This window comes from Cherax quadricarinatus, chromosome 30 (genome assembly GCF_038502225.1).
Source record: "Cherax quadricarinatus isolate ZL_2023a chromosome 30, ASM3850222v1, whole genome shotgun sequence".
NCBI classification, from domain to species: Eukaryota; Metazoa; Arthropoda; class Malacostraca; order Decapoda; family Parastacidae; genus Cherax; species Cherax quadricarinatus.
Genome location: NC_091321.1, coordinates 24,592,356 through 24,612,575, shown reverse-complemented (window position 1 = coordinate 24,612,575; position 20,220 = coordinate 24,592,356). Strand labels below are relative to the sequence as shown.

At 40.2% G+C, this 20,220-nt stretch overlaps 1 protein-coding gene across 5 annotated transcripts in view; it reads right to left on the bottom strand.

The window, feature by feature from the left end:
* Positions 1–20,220, bottom strand: part of LOC128692714 (glycerophosphocholine phosphodiesterase GPCPD1) — a 237,459-nt gene that overhangs the window by 195,865 nt on the left and 21,374 nt on the right. Inside the window, exon 2 of one of the 5 annotated variants that reach the window (XM_070090012.1) lies at positions 11,939–11,999. The exons of 2 other annotated variants lie outside the window; for them this stretch is intronic. The gene's annotated coding sequence lies outside the window, so the exon portion shown is untranslated. Of the gene's footprint in view, positions 1–9,442; positions 9,560–11,885; positions 11,905–11,938; positions 12,000–20,220 lie in introns of those variants that run through there. 2 more of the 5 variants (XM_070090013.1, XM_070090011.1) reach the window with 2 other exon arrangements.

The window sequence follows — 20,220 nt, the reverse complement described above, 5'->3', positions numbered from 1 at the left end:
CGTTGCGGGGGTCGAGTCCGAGTGTGTGTAAGTGCTCTAAGTAGTTCGTTATGTCTGAAGACTCGACTAGACTTAACCAGTGATTGAATAAAAGTCCTCACATAAACTAACTTCTTGACCAACCTGGCAATCAGAACAGCTTGCTTGAACAATAAAGCGACTGTTAAGCCGAACAGCAATATAACAAGCAACAGCGACACAGAATCAGGAACAAGGAGATAATATAACGACACTAAGTAGGGGCCATCTGCAGATCCTCCACAAAAGTCACAAAACTCCCATACTACTGAATCTAAGTTCAGCATTAGAAAATCCCCAACTGTGACAGTACACAGATACCAGTACAAATTAGGTCAGAAGCTACAGCTCAGGACCTGAGTTTCTCAGTGTCTATGCGGCACACAATCTCAGTACAATGTCGAAAATCACAAAGTCTAGACCATGTTCTGTGAACAGAGTTACACAGAACCAACAACAAGAAAGCAACAGAGACGATCTTCCAACAAAGGCCCACAAGGGAGAGCAGTAGAGGGACCTTTTGTTAGAAGCAACGTCCAACAGACAATCCACAGCACAGGCCAGGCCGACCCTCATTCCTGGTGAGGTGTGATCACCCCATCCCCAATCACGTGACTTTCCATGGACTGCTGCTGCCCAGCAACTAGAGAGAAGCCAGCAGGGAAACAAGCAGAGCGATAGACAATGCTGTCGGCTACTTAACACTCGAACTATGAGCACTGAATATAAAAATGTTACATTCTACCTAATAATATAACTAAGTCAAACAATAATATAAAGCAATATATTTACGATTTAGCTAATATCGCAAATATAAGCAATATAAAATTATATGAATAGGTAATATACATTATAAACATTGTGACCCATTCAGGGGTCGCAATAATGGATCCTTGAAAAGCATGTTGGACTCGATCAATATCGATGTCAAATACATCATTTCACTGACCACAGATGGAGTTCCAGCCATGGTTGGTGAGAAAGGGGGGCTAGTCGCAAGATTAAAGGAAGATAATCCCGACATGATAACTTATCACAGCATTATCCAGCAATCAGTACTGTGTGCCAGTCTGGGAGATGAGTATGATGACCTCATGGAGACTATTATGAAGCATTATCTACCAATCAGTACTGTGTGCCAGTCTGGGAGATGAGTATGGTGACCTCATGGAGACTATTATGAAGCTAGTAAACTTCCTTCAATCAGCATCAGCACTACAACATCGTCTACTCCGAAGTTTTCTAACCGAGGTCGATGCATGCTATGACGATTTACTTGTGCACAATGTGAGATGGTTGAGTAAGGGAAGGTTTTGGAGCGATTTTGGGCAATCAGGAAAGAGTTGCAGACTTTCCTCAACGATCAAAACAGTGTGAAAGTAAAGACATTTTCTGATTTTTTTGAAGATGGCAAGAAAATGGAGTGTTGGATTTTTGGCAGACATAATGTCACATCTGAACGATCTTAAAGTTAAACTGCAAGGGAAAAAACACACAATCTTCAACATGATCTCAACAATTCGAGCTTTCCAGAAGAAAGTGGAACTTTTCGCTGACGATGTTCTGAGCCAACTTTTACATTTCCCCAGACTTTTGGAGCAACGTAATGATGAAAGATACTAAATATGCATTTCAATGAGAAGCTGATAAAAAATTTCAAGTTACGCTTTGATGACTTTGTTCTTGGAAAACAGTTGATGGTGTTCATTTAAAATCCCTTTCTAGTGGCTGATATCACAGAATTCTCAGTCGAAGCAAAACAAGCCTTCAAATGGGTAGAAGCTGCAAAAATTCAACTGGAACTCATTGACTTCCAAGAGAATGTGACGCTGTGATAAGTACTCTGTGACTGTGCATCAGAAACATTTTGATTAAATGAAGGATCCCCTGCGAATTTTCCCACGCTTCACAGATTAGCAATCCAGATTCTCACAATATTTGGGTCCACCTACTGCTGCCAGTCTGCGTTTTCATCTATGAACTTCGTGAAGAACAAGTTCCGCTCCTGTATGACCAGTGAACACCTCCACCACTATCTTCCACTAGCTATTACTCCATTAGTACAAAGATTTCGGGAATTAACACGAAGCAAAAAGTGTCATCTCTCTCACTAAACTAGCCTAACAAAAACAGTACACAGGCAGACATACACGATACAAAGACAACTTGCCTACAGTCAGACACTGATTACATCAGTGTTGTTGATCCTTACATGTTAAAATTCCGATTTTTTTTAACAAAACTTCAAATCCTGTTGTAGTGTAATTTTTATTATATACCGTTCTGTTAATCAGTATATATATTATTTTTTTTCAGTTTGAAAACTCCATTTAAATCAATTTGAGTAAAAAAAAAAAACAGAACTTATTCGATATAATGTAAAAAAAAAAATTTTACCACTACATATTTATCTTCACACTTAGTAAATTTTTATAAGACAAGACTGAAAATGAAGTTTATAGAAAATAATGAGTACACTGCTCTATACTCGGATTTGTTGACTTTCATGATTGCGTGAAAAAAATGTACCTGGACCTTTGCATATATTGGTAATTGTCCAAGTGGACCTTTGCTCATAGTAGCTGAGTAGCCCTGCCACAGGTCTTACAGCACCTTGAGGAATGAAAAGTAATCATGTTTGATCCAGGAAAGGGGAGGTAAGGTCCAGTTCCTTGGATCAGGCGCCTCTCAGTTTCCCTTGAGGGGTAGGAGTGACAAGAGTGCCTTGGGAATGGGAACAAGAACTCTTGATAACTGATACCGACAAACTAGTTTAAGACACTTGAGCAAACACAAGGACACATCAGAAAACGTTTCATCCTGGGACCTTGATCACTTCCACACACACACACACAGGTTAAAAGTAAAAATATACGTATACAGGCAGAAAGTAAAGTGTGTGAGATACACAGTGACCAGACAAATGCAATCACGTAAAGCTTATTGGGATGAGGTCAGGAGAGACAGGTCACGTGATTCCAATGTTGTGAAGTTGGTTGTGTATCATGTATGCCTGGTTGAGTATCATGTATGCCAGTATTTTTTAGATTCTGTAGCTGCCAGTGTTGTCCCACAGCGTCGGTGACTGCGATCTGCAAGGCTTTTAAACATCGTCGGCTCCGATGATGTCTACAAGCCTCGCTAATCGCGGTCACCGACACCATGGTCAGAATGGATCTAGTCTACAGCTACTGTGCAATCTAAATAACTTCAGCACCTGCCCGTGATAATTTTGCTGAGAAAACTGACACACTAGATAATCTAATCTTTGTATGATATTAGCCTTAATAAACTTATAATGTCTGAAGAGAAAGGTACCAAACAACACTGAACTTCCACGAAGGATGAAAGTTCCACAAACGTGGTGGAAATGCAGCTTCACTGTTAAATTTACCTAACATTATACAAATACACGGTATAAAGCAGGTGCACTAACCTTGTAATAATCAACCACACTGCATTTACATACTCCACTATCCCACATTTATTCAAGTTACACTGGGAATTCCAGTCTTACATATACTCTAAATTCAACGAGAACGAGAAATTCCAGAGATTTGGAATCTTTCGACATTTTTCTGCTGGATTTTTGTGGATTTTTTTTTAGTTTTGTCTTTAAATTTTTCCTGCATTTTTCTTTAGATTTTTATAAAGACTCATTCTAGGGATGTTCACATGTTTAGCTAATAATAATTGTAAGAAGAATAGTTTGCCAGAAAAAAGTCTATACAAAATCTATTAGTTACACATTGTCATTAGTTTCAGCATTTGTATTTGACCAACATTCGTAATAATCTCCACAAATGTTGTAGTGAATTGTCTTACTAAAACTTCCCACAAACAGTTCTTGTGTATTATTCCAGTAGTAGTTATAAATTATTTTTAAAGCTACCAGAAATGATATGGGGCTTTCTTTAAAGTGTCAAGATTATCACCTTTTCCGAACCAGTTGTAAACCATACCTTAAAGAAATAGTTTATCATTTATCATGTAACTCGTACAGCAACCCATCCTCACACCATGGGTGACAAGTGTGCGGATTTCAACGTTACCTGCTCCTGCCTAGACTCCGCACTGCCAAACACTTTGTATAGGTGAATGTAATTACATTCTAACAAGGAATGAGTAAAAAAAAAGTATTTTTCACCATACCTTGAAAAAATATTTGTGTAGCTTCCGTCATTAATACACACTTCCACATTGATCCACTTTTTAAGGTAGAGACTGACACTGAAAATGGTGATCCTGCCGCACTGCGGACCTAAACTCCAGTCATGACCGAGTAACATATCCACAAGATGAAAAATGGATATAAATGCAAGTATTCAAGCTTAAATCAACGCGATGAAACTTCCTAAGTTAATACGTAACTGTTTAAAACGTCACTTGCAGTACGAGATGTATATCTATAATTTGGGTGTAATTTTTTAATCACAAACATTTCGGCTGTGTTTCAAAATACACTGTGGGCGAAACAATGTCAATAAAGGAACGGATTATACTGCATCTTGTCATTCAATCGTGTCGGTATTTTGTACAGTTTCTCTCCACCTATTCTTAACTTGACAAGGCTCCTACGTCAGTGTAATGGTCACATATATATATATATATATATATATATATATATATATATATATATATATATATATATATATATATATATATATATATATATATATATATATATATATATATATTATATATATATATATATATATATATATATATATATATATATATATATTATATATATATATATATATATATATATATATATATATATATATATATATATATATATATATATATATATATATATATATATATATATATATATAAGGTAACATACTACATGAAAGTGTCTCAGTTTATACGTATAATGAAAGTGCAGATATCACTTTAACCTTACGTATAAACTGGGAATACCACTTGTGGTATCCCACTTTTCTCTTAATTAATAAACTATTTTCTTAAATTTCCAGTGGTTGTTGAGAATATTACCACTGTCTTTTTGTTCTGCATCTATCTTTTTCATTTATCATTGCAGCTTCTCGTTCTCGTTTTAAAAAGTTGGTTCAAAATTACTCTATGTTCACATGTTCTTATTTACATGTCAATCCCACTTGAGCAGAAAAATAAAACTCTAAGTACAAAAGTCTGAGTACTTCGGCCTCAATCAGCAACTGTACTCCAATCAGGAAGTAGCTGTCTAGCTGATTCCTGATTGGAGTACAAATAGTAATGAAGGAAATAACCAAAATGACATTTTTTTTCTAAATAAAGTACAATGTAATTTTAGTATATAAAGTGTCCAAAGAAAATTTAGATTAAATCAAATAAAAACGATTCCAAATGGACGAATGGACTAAAAAATCTCTTCGGAGAGAAGAGAGAAATTTACAGGAATATCGGAAGAGGAGAATGTCACTTTATGGATCAATATATGTTAATAATGAAAGATTAGATTTTGCTACCGAAGTGGCTAGTTTATTGTGCACCCCATATACATCCTGTGGACGGTAGCGCAAGAAAATATGGATACGCAAAAGGTCTAGGAACTAGGCTCCAAAAGGTTTACAGGATTACAGTTCACTTATCTGTTAAAAGAAATTTTAGAAAATTTACGTAATATATCTGGTATCTTATTTTCATTAATAAGATATCTTGACATATCACGTAGGTTATTATACTGCCTGCCTCTATATTCCAGCTTCACATTATCGAAACCAGGAAGCTGGACGCTTCTCAACGCTGAGGGACTGTCTGTAATGTCTCCATTTTTACTTACCGCTATATTCAACATAAGAAACCTACTGTGTAGGCAAAACGTTTCGGAAATAAATACCTAGGTGTTGCACACGTCTCTGTATCAAAACATAAGAATGGGTGAACACTGCAGAAGGCCTACTGGCCCATACAGGGCAGGTCCTTATCAAAACCACCCCTTCCCAAAGTTACCTAATTATTATTATTATTACCAAATTATTATTGCTTCCCTCAGGTTGTCACTGAAGCTCAGAATGTTGGTGTGAGGGATCCTGTAGATCACCCCAATTGTTATATTATTGTATTGTGTGCAGCAAACTGAGCAAAAATACATTCACCATGTTCAATGATAATGTTCATAACATTCATACAATTTAATTTGTTGGCATAATAAATAGCAGTACATCCACTATTTCGGTTTGGTCTACAGCTGTGTATTATTATTATAATAAAAAAGAAGCGCTAAGCCACAAGGGCCCTATAGCTGTGTATTTCTGTAAATCCAGGCATAATGAATATACAGTATTAGCAAAGATATGCTTTAATCATGTCTATGTTAATATGATTAAGGAAAATTTGGCACTTAATGACTCAAGCAATGCTAAGCTATCACAGCACTGGGATCTTGTAACTTAAGTTACTTAAGCAACTGAGACTGCAGTAGCCCCAACCATTCTCACAATATTTGTCCGACTTATTTTAAAGCTACTCAAGGCCTAGAAGACTCCATTTGACAGTTCCACTCATTTACAAAAGTGCCAAATCAGTAATTCTCTATATCCTTTCTATATATGTAACTTGAATCCATTGCCTAAGCAATTTTTTAAGATATCTTAAGCAATGTGTGTATATCTCTTATTTATACCTGTGTCTTCTACTTGCATTGTAGAACTCATTTTCATTCTACGATTTTCAAGAAAGTGCAGATTCAGTAATTTCTATTTAGTGTACAAGGGTGAATTATTACAGTGGAAAAAATGTCACTATGTTCTCCAACGCATTTAAATTTATTCTGTGGTAAGGAGACAACTGCACTGCACAGTCAGATTAAAGGAACACAGTAGTTGGCCAACTGGCATATGCTAGACAACTCCGTCTCACGCCTAATCATTTTCACTTTTTAAAACTATACAGGGTATTAGATCCTATGTCATTACTTGTCAGTCCTCTACTTGTCTATTCGTCTTATATATACCGAAAATATCCATATTTCTATTTAAATCCATTAGATATTCTCATTTCTATATTACTGAATTAGGTATCTTTTATATACTGAAGAATTTGTCTAGACAAATGCATTATATCTTATATATCCTCATTGTATATTATTTCCACCGTTATACATGAGCAGGCGGAATTATGCATGTTTTAACTTACTTCATCTCTGAGACTAACACCATATTCCAGTATTATCTGAAGACGAGTCTCAGTCAATGACTCGCTCATATTGTAGCTTTCCACTTTTATATGTACAGGAAAAACATGTCTAGGAATTGATGGGCTATTGTGTATTTTCTATTACTTGTCTATATGCCTTTTATATTTAAGGACGAATGCGTTTTAATTTATTTGTTACAACAGACCTGCCCATCTTATTTTTCTTTAGATTCACCCATATCTATGTCTTAATTTGTGAGAAGTACATACAGTAATAAGTGACGTCACCATGCTGATGTTGTGTGATCCACTAAACTGTGTCTTTAACAATGTAGCTGAAAGCTGCAGTGCGTGCGTGAGAGATCATACATACCCAGGATGACTCGAGTATGGAACACATTCGTACAGCATAATGATGTCAACGAGATAAAGTCAGTTGATCAAATGAAAATGCTGGCCCACAGATGGCTCCAACTTCATCCTGTTCCCTACTTGTATGTCTCTTAACAATAAAAATGCTTTCAAATGAGCTGATGTAGGTAACAGCTCTTAGCTTGCCAATAAAGTTAGGAATCCTTAACCTGTAAATAGCTTGTCAATAAAGCTAGGGATCCTTAACCTTGTCAAACCGTGTAAAAAAAAAAAAAAAAAAAAGAGGGGGAGAGAGAGAGAGAGCGGGAGAGGATAGCGGACATCGGAACAAGCTTTTATGCCACAAGACGGGCAGAAAGCAGCAACTTCACTCTGGCTGTACCCTTCTCCAGAACATCACTCCATCTGAGATCATATATACCCAGGATGACTCGAGTATGGAACACATTCGTACAGCAAAATGTCAACAAGATAAAGTCAGTTGATCACATGAAAATGCTGGCCCACAGATGGCTCCAACCTCATCCTGTTCCCTACTTGTATGTCTCATAACAATAAAAATGCTTTCAAATGAGCTGATGTAGGTAACAGCTCTTAGCTTGTCAATAAAGTTGGGAATCCTTAACCCGTAAATAGCTGCAGTTAGAATAACAAATTCTCACTACAGGCAGCACACTCCACCAATATTCAAAACACTCAACCTACTCACCATACAAAACATCCATACTTATTACTGCACCTATTACATACATAGAACACTTAACTCTGACATAAACCCTCCCCTCAAACATCTCCTTGCCAACCTCAACAGAACACATGACCATAACACATGGCACAGATCACTCTGATGTTCCTCGTGTCCATCTCACGCTATGCAAAAACTCAATGCACATAAAAGGCCCTAAAATCTGGAATTCATTACCCGTAAATATAAAAGAAACACTACCTGTTTATAAATTCAAGTTTCTTCTCAAAGATCACTTACTCACTCAAAACCAAATAAATACTGAATAACTGAACCTTATAAATTGTATATCCTATATGTTACTCACAATTATATCACACAAATGTTAAACCTAGGACCCAATCTAACTTTGTTATTTTTTTTAAATACACTACCTAACAGAATACTCCATTCGACTGAATGTACAGCAATGCATGCAACCATATGACCTGTCTTTGTAATACTCATTTGTGCTTTATAGTTATCTGTTTACAATAATGTTTTATCACTGATTTCATCATTGCTTAGTTAATCTTAAGTTAATTTTAAGCCAGCCCGTAATGCTATGCATATGATGTCAACGAGATAGTCAGTTGATCAAATGAAAATGCTGGCCCACAGATGGCTCCAACTTCATCCTGTTCCCTACTTGTATGTCTCATAACAATAAAAATGCTTTCAAATGAGCTGATGTAGGTAACAGCTCTTAGCTTGCCAATAAAGTTAGGAATCCTTAACCTGTAAATAGCTGTCAATAAAGCTAGGGATCCTTAACCTTGTCAAACCCTGTGTAAAAAGAGAGAGAGAGAGAGAGAGAGAGAGAGAGAGAGAGAGAGAGAGAGAGAGAGAGAGAGAGAGAGAGAGAGAGAGAGAGAGAGAGAGAGAGAGAGAGAGAGAGAGAGAGAGAGAGAGAGAGAGGGGGGGGGGGTATGTGTCTTCCACACCTCATAGTTGCACTGTTTCGACAGTTTTGTTGATTGTTAGTGGCACACAATACCTCTGCTCTACTCCCAGGACCTATGGAGAGACGTTATCTAGGCCTACCCCCTTCGAGGTATCTAGTTCATACAGCAGTGTTTTCACTTCCTCTTCGGTTATGTGTAGGGAGGGGAAGGACTTGGTATTCAGTGGGTAGGTGTAAGGAGTAAACCTAAGACGAGTCTAAGTTTGCTAGTAGTTACTTACCTTCAGCACGTGAACCGTACATGCATCATGCGTGCACAAAACGAGGCGTTACACGCTGCACAGCAAGCCAGGACCCTACTACAGCACTGAGTCACCACCAGAGCCAGGCTGGACCACGCGACGAAGGTACCAAACACCACTAGCTATCTCACAATCGCACAATTTTTTCAGTCTATATTGTACCTCCGCCATAATCCTCTCACCCACTCTCAAATGCACATTGTATTTCAACCTTAACTACTGCAAAACAAGAATACTAAAACTGTTTTAAAAAGTGACCGAACTGGAATCATCTGTAGTGATGTGCTGCTCTCTTTTATCAACATCAGCTATACTACGCTGCAGCATTGAACGGACACCGTCTAACTAACATTTGAATACAACCACTCATAGAAATTTTCCAACACACCAACATTTGAATACAACCACTCACTGAAGTTTCATAGCAATTGCATAGCAAAAGTGTTACGATTTAATTGGCGATAATAAAAAAAATCGCGGCAAGGCATTAACCCAGGGTTGGCCCTGCTCTGTGCCTATTGCCATGTAGCTCCTGGATGCACCTCTCCTGCAACAATGTTTACTCATCTGTCTCTTGCACTTTGCCTGGCCCAGGGTTAAAGGGCCATGATGGCCACTAAATGTCGCAACAACGATCATTCACCGCCTAGCCGAAGAGTCAACGGAATCATTATTTATAGATAATTCCAAGAGCCTCTGAGCTAGGCATCAACTTTTTCCGTACAACTCGCGTCAACAGATTGTTTCCTGGCAAAGAAAATAAAGAAAACAACGAAAAAACAAAATTCAATAAGTATCCAGATAATTATCAAAAAACAAAGAAAACGCCTCTACTACTATTGCATTTACGTGCAATAGTAGTAGAGGGGAAACTGGAAAGAGCGACATAGTGAACGCAAAAACAATTTTCATCTTCAAGAATATAAAAGATTAGTCATGTCAGTTAATTCAACATTATGAGGGGGGGGGGGGTAGACATCAAGCTGAAAACCCACTAACTTAAAAACGTAATAAGCATACATAAAAGACAAATATATGATTGTCCCGCAAGTGCTCCTACGATACTCCTCGACCCTCAGGCATTCACTGTGTAAGCATTTACTTTAACGAACACAAGGACATCCGTGGTAGTAAATCAACAGACCTAACTGGCCTCATGAAAAACTACCACAGTAAGACGTATTGTGAAACAAACAGGAAAGTAATGCTTTCACGAGACAAAAAAAAAAAATGAGTGTGGAGTTGTGATAATCGCGAAGGATTTGTTGTGGAGTTGTGATAAAGGCAGAGCTGAGTGTGGAGTGTGTCAAACACCACGCTTCACCAGTTGTTTTAAAGTTGCAATGTAAGCAAGTGCGAAGATGTGGGGCTAGCCAAAATCCCTTACACACAGTAACTCTTCCCTTAATACAACGAGGCACTTTATCAGCAAAATACTGCGGGCTGAGGTTTTAGATCTTCCAAACTTTTACCCGAAAAAAACTATAAAAAGTACCTACAATAAACGTAGACAATACTCTACTCAAAGATGACAAGGTACGCAAATACCTAGGACTATGTATGTAGACTCCCAGCTCCTTTCCTGGTAACGCCAACACGTTACCCAGCAAAAGTTTGATAGTCTCCAAGCCCTAACAGGAACAATGTGGGTAACGCTCAGCTTCTACACAAAATACATCCAGAGGCAAAAGGGCTATCGAAACCTTCTGAAATTAGATACGATACCAAACAGCCATGCGAATTATACAGGTGGTTTCGAGCACTTCACCTACTATACACTCTGCCTTCAAGGAGAATCAACACAAATGAGCTTAGCCACACGAGGAGATACCTATACCTGGAGGTTACCTGGAGGTTATTCCGGGGATCAACGCCCCCGCGGCCCGGTCCACGACCAGGCCTCCCGATGGATCAGGGCCTGATCAACTAGGCTGTTACTGCTGGCCGCACGCAGTCCGACGTACGAGCCACAGCCCGGCTGATCCGGCACCGACTTTAGGTATCTGTCCAGCTCTCTCTTGAAGGCAGCCAGGGGTTTATTGGCAATTCCCCTAATGCTTGATGGGAGGCTGTTGAACAGTTTTGGGCCCCGGACACTTATGTACGATAACTGCCTATTTGCATATCTGAGGATCGAATGCATTCATAGCATGTCCAAACACGTACAAACGTCACTACCATTACTAACACAACCCAAGTCAACATGGATTTAGATTGCGAAGATCATGCTTGTCACAACTAAAATTATAGAGGCTTTTCACAGACTTCAGCAAGTATACTGGCAACAGCAAGTAGATGGACAGTAAATTTTCTGGCGAACAAAATAGAGCAAATAGTAATAGGAAACAAAGCAAAATTTAGCGTAAGCACAGTTAAAAAGCTCAGTACCCAAAGCCAGGGATAATAAAAAAAAAACACTAACCACAGCTTCCTTATCAGCTTTTACGGACGGTACAAAATAAGCTTGATATTCACCTTCTGTGGTCGGTTTCGAGAGTTTTCCTGCTCTTGCAGCCCGGCCTGGGGTTAGGCCGTGCTGCAAAAAAAAAAAAAAAAAAAATTACAAGACGATGTAAACAAGATATAAAACAACAAGATGTTCAATAGTGGCAAATTCCATCTATCCAGAGAAGGAAAGAATGAGCTCAAAAGGGGCACTATATACAAAAAGTAGGAAGACCACCTCAGAGACAAACGGTCCTCCTATAATAACGTCAGCTGATAACCATTTAAGGAACAAAATAAGGCATATGCTGCAAAAAAAAAAAAAATGACAGGAAGGATAATGAGAATTTCCCGAAGAGAACGTCAATGGTGAAATTATGCAAATCACTTGAGCGCTCTCGACTAAAGTACTCTTCGGTGTTGGCGGCTCCATTCAAGGCAGGAGATAGATCAGAGATGAAAACGATAAGGTCAACCAGACTGTTGCTGCTGGCCACTCTCGCAAGCGCCACATCATACCAAGCACTCCTGAATCAACTAACTTCAGTGACTAAATTTCATTGAAAAATGGAATGCATCATGTTCATCAATGTACTTTTTTGTTGGGCCATAAGAGCGATATCACGAATAGGAAGGGTAAGGATTTTAGTAGGAAAGAACAGTGAAAAATGTAAGTAGACAGGAAGAGGGGTAAGACAGGTTACGTGGCTCAACACTTCGGGCAAGTTTAAGAACGGGTTTTGTCACAGTGACGAGTGTAGCATTGTGATACCAGGTATCAATCAACACACAATAGAACTATAAAAGAGCTGGGAAGTGTGGGAACATTCAAGACAAAATTAGAGTAATAGACACAGCAATAACCAGATTAAGGCTTGTACACACTAAGCTGACAGCTGACAGCTACATACAGATCAGATACAAACAAAAATTACATTCATTCCAATATTCAGGAAAATATACATTTTTTAATCAAGTTTTAACAATTGTAATGCGAGATTCATCTTCAAACATGAATATGCAACCCTTAAAATTCCCTACAACACTGAAAATCTTTTGGGAGGTGGAGCCTTTCAATTGTATATAAAACATAAAATAGTAAAAACATTAACCCATTTCTTAAAACCAAATAAGTGAGCAATATCTAAATACTCTATAACAGCCTATCCAAAATTTCAGCATCAGAAGAGAAACCCTTAGACGACGATTCCAGCAAGCGACCAATATTGACATTAAACATCAATGAACCAACCTAAAAAGTGACAACAGTACAATTCGTTCAGTTATCCAGAGGTAAAAAAAACAGTAAACTGCACTAATCTTGATGAAATAGATGACTTTCCACTGCGTTGCACCACACATTACACCTCGTGTGGGCATCCAAAACTACACGTACAGGAAAATAATAATAATAATAATATTTTAAGCGCTAAAATCGATGGGTTATACAACGCTGTGGGTAGGGTGGTTAGAGTAGGAGTATGTGATGAGTGGGGGCGTTTGCGAGGCGTTGGGGTATAAGTGGGAGGCTTGGTCTGGGACCAAGCTGCGGGAGCAGTAATACCCAGAAATCATCAAGGTAACCTTCACCATTTAGTCTACGTATTTACAGGTATCACTACCGTAAAGTACCACTATTACAACAAATCCTGCGTATTTTTTCAAAAAATGCTACAGATATTAATTATAACGTGTTTAGTACACAGTTTATGTATGCCTTAGTATTAATTCCACACTCTTATAACCTGCCGCAATATAAGATATAGTATTGGGTACTGCTGATCCTCCTTTCCACACTTTAGACTGTCTTTCCTTTTTGCACTTACTACATTAGCCAGTCACATGTACAAGTAACCTAAATGAATCTTGGTCTCCACCGGCTCGCTTAATTTTCCACCTTTCTTACCATTAACGTATGTTTAACCCAACACAGGCCTATTTGCAATGCTGTGAAGACTTACTACTGACCAACACTTATCACTGATGTGGAAAAAGACACTTACGTACAGTTCAGAACATTTATTGAAGGAAACAGTTTCCTTGTATTGTTATTTCAATGATGACTGAGACACTTGGGTATCTTTATCGTGGAAACGTTTCACTAGCCAGTAGCTTCATCAGTTCAATACCTCAAAGTTCTTCTCATCTTCCACCTTTCTTCCCTGTATTGGGCTGAAGCCACTGGCTGACGAAACGTTTCCACATTTAATTAAAGATGCCCAAGTTCTGCACAAGTGTATCAAGTCATCAGCTTCCTTGTAATATGCTGTTATATTTTCCAGACCTGTGCCCATATCTCTGATGAATACTGTAATAGACACAGCATTGATAATAGACAACTTGTAATACTTTTAAACTTATCAATTTTGTATACCATTAATATATACTACTTTGACACTATTCATCAACTTGTCAGTATTGTATACCACTAATGTATGAAAGCTATTTCTGCCAATTCCTCAAAGAGCTCTCGTTCCCGTATTAACATGAGACAGTATCCACACAAGCCTTATTATTATTATTATTTTTTTTTTGACATTTTTACATCTCTTTTTAACGTTATCTCGTTATCAGTGTTATCTCTGGAGTTTAAACTAAACAAGAGTGACACTAATCAAATAATATAACTGGAGACGATTCTTGTTTCGTACGTCAATGGACAAATTAGGGGTATCTAAGGTGGAGGGGAGATTGGAGAAGGATGAGAGCAGAGGAGGAAAGAGAAGTAAAAGAGTGGGAGATGGATAGTGATGAGAGGGGAGGGCAGAGAGAATTTTTGAGTCAGAGGAATAAAGGGGCACAGATTAAAGGGTGAGGGAGATTAGACACACGCAAAGGGGAGTACAGGGGAACAGTACAGTACTTGGAGGTCGAAAGCACAACAAAAATAGCTACAAGCTAGCGACTTGGTAGGATTATCCTCAGTACAATCATAAGTACTAGGCACCGCTCATTTCTAAACTGCTCACGTGCAAGATGCAATTATACTATATTCACGAGGAATCGCTAAGTCAGTAAGTCATAAAGAGCGTGGGAAATATAAGAGGTGGGGAAGCGAGGAAAATCATGTTTAATCTGAGAAATGGGAAGGAAGTTCCAACCGCTCTGATGAAGCCTCCACTACATCAGCTTCAGGCAACACCCCCCTCTCCCCCCCATCTCCGTGGAGGGTTTCTGGCAGCACTAACAGGGAACCTGAAGGTCAATAGTCTTGCCAGGTTGGCTTGAGCAACACAATCATACCTGAACAAAACAACGCTCTCTGCTTTTAATACACTGGCGAAAATTACCAGTTATTTTATTTCTTAACCTTTGCATGTTAGCGTAGGGAGAATAGAGGAGGAAGGGGATAGGTAGGAAGGGATAGAAGAGGCAGAGAGTACAGACTGGATAGACGAGAATGCAAAATGGGGAGGAGTGGGGGAGAGCGAATATTAGTGAAAATAAAAATATGAGCGTAAAGGGAAGCGAGAGAACATGAATGCTGAGGGGAGAGAAAATGAGTGAGAAGAGGAAAATACGATAGGAGAGGAGAATACGAGTGGAGAGAGAATACGAGTGAGAGAGGTGAATACGAGTGAAGAGAGGAGAATACGATTGAAGAGAGAATACGAGTGAAGTGAGGAGAATACGAATGAAGTGAGGAGAATACGAGTGAAGAGAGGAGAATACAAGTGAAGAGAGGAGAATACGAGTGAAGAGAGGAGAATACGAGTGAAGAGAGGAGAATACGAGTGAAGAGAGGAGAATACGAGTGAAGAGAGGAGAGTACGAGTGAAGAGAGGAGAGTACGAGTGAAGAGAGGAGAGTACGAGTGAAGAGAGGAGAGTACGAGTGAAGAGAGGGAAAATACGAGTGAAGAGAGGGAAAATACGAGTGAAGAGAGGAGAATATGAGTGAAGAGAGGAGAATACGAGTGAAGAGAGGAGAATACGAGTGAAGAGAGGAGAATACGAGTGAAGAGAGGAGAATACGAGTGAAGAGAGGAGAATACGAGTGAAGAGAGAAGACGAGTGAAGAGAGGAGAATACGAGTGAAGAGAGGAGAACACGAGTGAAGAGAGAAGAATACGAGTGAAGAGAGAAGAATACAAGTGAAGAGAGAAGAATACAAGTGAAGAGAGAAGAATACGAGTGAAGAGAGAATACGAGTGAAGAGAGGAGAATACGAGTGAAGAGAAAAGAATACTAGTGAAGAGGAGAAAACGAGTGAAGAGAGGAGAATACAAATGAAGAGAGGGAAAATACAAGTGAAGAGAGGAGAATACGAGTGAAGAGAGAATATGAGTAGAGAGAGGAGAATACGAGTAAAGAGGGGAGAATATGAGTGAAGAGTGGAGAATACAAGTGAAGAGAGAAGAATACAAGAGAGAAGAATACAAGAGAGGAGAATACAAGAGAGGAGAATACAAGTGAAGAGAGGAGAATACAAGTGAAGAGAGGAGAAATACAAGTGAAGAGAGGAGAATACAAGAGAGAACACAAGTGAAGAGAGGAAAGAATACTCTAAGGACAGAATATCAGTGAGGAACTATGTGGAGAAAATGTGTGGAGAGAATGTAAGTGGGCATTCATACCTACCATGTAGTTATGAATGCCCAGGTATGAGGAGAGAATAAGAAAAAACATGAGTGAGGAAGAGACAAGAGAATATGAAGGGTATGAGTGAGGAAAGAATGAGAGAAGAGTATGAAAATATTATGTGAGCAAATCACCTGCAGGAGGCTTACAGGGCATTACCTGAATTATTACCTGCAAATAATTTGGATGAGGTAAGCGGGACTTAAGTCACAGCAGGTCGCTGAACTGTTACTCCCTCGTTGCCCACTCCCTACCACTCTCACAAAAAAGCTAGACCTGACATTAAATTAATATTTATATTAAAACCAGCTAATCTGCTAAATTAAAGTTGTGGACTGTATATAATTAGGGTTGCTGGGTACACAAAATATAATTGGTAGTAACACTTACCATTTAATTACTGTAGATGGATCACACCACAACACCTGCTTAACACAGACCCTACACTGGCCAGCTAGAGATCTAAATGCAAGGACTAATGGTGCACTTCCCTGTGAATGATGTTCACATTCCTTATCTTCCACCATCCACACATAATTCTTGAGGTCCTGCAAATTTTCTGTCCCAATTCTTCAGCAAGGGACATTAACAAGGGTTCCTATTACAAATTCAGGCTGAAATCCCCCAATTTGGCTCGGTATTAGCAGAATTTCCCACAACCACTGTTCACAAATTACAAATGGCGTCTCTCCACGGCGTCACTCCGCAGCTTTTCTACACCCCCCTCCCTCAAAATTTCTCGAAAGGGTCAAATCAGCATCATATTTTATTACACAATTATATTCATTTATATGTTCTACATTTAGGAAATTATGTAAAAAAAATTCCACAAAGAATATGAGCAAGGAAAAAAGGAGAGAATATGAGTGAGGAGAATATAAGGAGGGACGAGTAAGGAGAGAATATGAATGATAAAGAGATATTGAGTGAGGCAGAGATAGAGAGAATAGCATGTGTTATTTTATTTACAAAGTAGACTACATTTGTAGACAGCCTGCACTGTTTGCACAGACAGCCTATGCTGTCTGCCAGCTGAGTTCATATTTTGCACCATGCTGGTGCTGCCACCTATATGCTTTCCACTTCAGTATGCCCACCCCTGCATCTGCCTCACTCACTCAGCGGCCTAGACTCAGACAAGCCTACTCCTCTCCCTAGTGGGTATGGCCCTCCCGGGCCATGGGCACACACACACAAGCCTGTGTACCCACCACGACATTGCAAATAAAACAAAGAAGCCTCCGAAGATGTATCATTTGAACCCCGTTACCAAGACATCTGCCAATAAACCTATAAAACATTGGTGACAGCGGTGGGATTCCTTGATAGTTCCAGTACCAATCTCACTCACCTCGAACTTATTGCCACGGAGCTGTCAGAGGACACGGTAAGGACCCACGAATTTAGAAACAAGTTTATGCATACCTGGGGTCTGCGTCAGGTTGAGCAACATAACTTTGCAACCTGGTTCCACTTTGCTTTCCTTGGCGAGGGCATTGCGCTCAGATATGAACCTATCGGTAGCTTTCATAAGGTTCTCTCGTACCCGCTGGAAAACAAGCTGTGTGGTCCGCATCTTTGCTACACTGAGGTTATCAGTGTCGTAAGTAGGTTGAGGCGGAGCAAACAGAATTTCGTACGGTAAACGCTTGTCATAACCATACAAAGCGAAATGAGGTGTTTCACCGATCAAGCTGTTGAGGGAGGAGTTTAATGTGCACTGAACATCCGGGATAGCCTCATCCCATGTAGTACAGCTTGGGTTAACGGTTACCCTGAGCACCTCCAGGACTTTGCGATTTGTACGTTCAGCAAAACCATTACTCACTGGGTGGCGTGGAGCTACTGGCGCTTGGTGAATGTTAAATGTGGAGCAAAGGTCCTGCATTATGCCGTTTATGAACTCAGACCCATTGTCCGACAGAAGGACACGTGGGCAGGTATGACGGAGAACAACATGCTCACAGAAAGCATTAGCAACAGCCTTGGCAGTTTTGTCAGGAATGGGTACTAATTCACTGTACCTCATCAAGTTATCTACCATTACAAGCAGGTGCTTATTTCCCTTCTCCGAGATCGAGAAGTTTGTCAACAGGTCGACAGAAGTTCTCTCCCAGGGCTCCCTTGTAATGGGATACTTTAGAATCCAGTTAGGACCTGTAATGGTACCCTTGTGCTGTAGGCAAACAACACACTGGTATACATGCTTGGCAATGTCAGCTGCCATCTTAGGCCAGAAATATTTCATTAGTGCCTGTTTGATACTGCAGTCCTTCCCGGGGTGCCCAACACCTGGGACACCGTGGATCAACCTAAGAGTAGCTGGTATCATGGACTCCGGTATCACCAGTTGGTATATGGTTCTGCTGGGGTCCACCACCTGTGCAACATGGCACAGTACTCCTTGGTTGACCACCAAATCCTTCAGTGGAATGAGAGACTTGACCTGTAAGTCAACCTCCTCCTTGGTCAGGACAAGAGACCGACCTCGGGGAGAATGTGCTATGGAAACCATCGGTTTCCAATGATTCCAGACACTGTGCATACTCCGAGACAGAGTAGCACGTAGTGGATCCCAAGCGCACGCCCCAGAAGGGCACATTTACTCCATTGAAATCTGCTTTCCACTCAGCTGGATCTAAGCAGATCCTAAGGTCTGCCATGGTTTTAAACCCTATAAGCAGGTCACCAGGGAAAACAATATCATCAATGACTAAGAATTTTGATGACAGCTTGTGACCCCAGACCGCAAATTCTAACGTTGTACGACCACGAACCGTCAGAGGACTACCAGAGACTCCTCTCAAGGTCTGAATGACAGACGGCTCCGTCAACATGGCCGCGTGAAGGCCAATGTCACGGAAGAGAGTGGAACGAACGATGTTAACCACCGAACCTGTATCTAGGAAAAGCTGAACAGGCTTACGGTGAACAGTGGACTCAACGAGCGGTCCACACGGGTTGTCATACCAAACGTGAAGGCACGACAGCCCATCCCAATCCCTGGAGTCACAGCTGCTAGAGGCTCGACGCTTGATGGCAAGGCTCGACCTGGAAGGTATGGTATGAGTCTCGGCAACAACGTTAAGGCACTGTGTTTCCTCACTGTCGGCAAGCATATCACTGCCCAGGGCGGGAAATGCATTGCAGACAGGGATGGAATATAGCAACTCCGACAGGGTTACTACGTCCTTCGCTGATTTCTTGGATGCGCCTCTTCCCCCGAACTAGTGGAAGGGCTCCTGCTAGCACGTGCATTGTGCAACGAATGCTTGCTCTGCTGCGCTGACAGGATACTTCGCAGTTTGTAGCACTCGTTAGAAGTATGACTGGACGTGTTGTGATACATGCAGACTCCCTCTCGATACTGAGCGTGAGGACGGTGACGGTTACCTCGCAGGGATTTAGGTTTGTAACATTCGGATCGGTAATGCCCGCGTTTGCCACAATTAAAGCAAGTCACCACGCGCTTAGCAGGTGGTGCTGGAGGTGGTGTGTGCTGGTGACGTTTTGCCTTGGTCCAGGAAGTCGGTGACGGCTTCTTTGTTTTGGACCGACTGTTGTTATGACAGCCATTTCTGTCTGCTAGTTTCATATTTTGCAGCACTCAGGTGCTGCCCTCTCTAGGCTTGCCCAGGTCAGTGGGACGCTGGTCCCACTCGCTCTCACTCTCTCAGCGGCCTAGACTCAGACAACAAGCCAACTCCCTCTCTCCCTCATGGGCATGGCCCT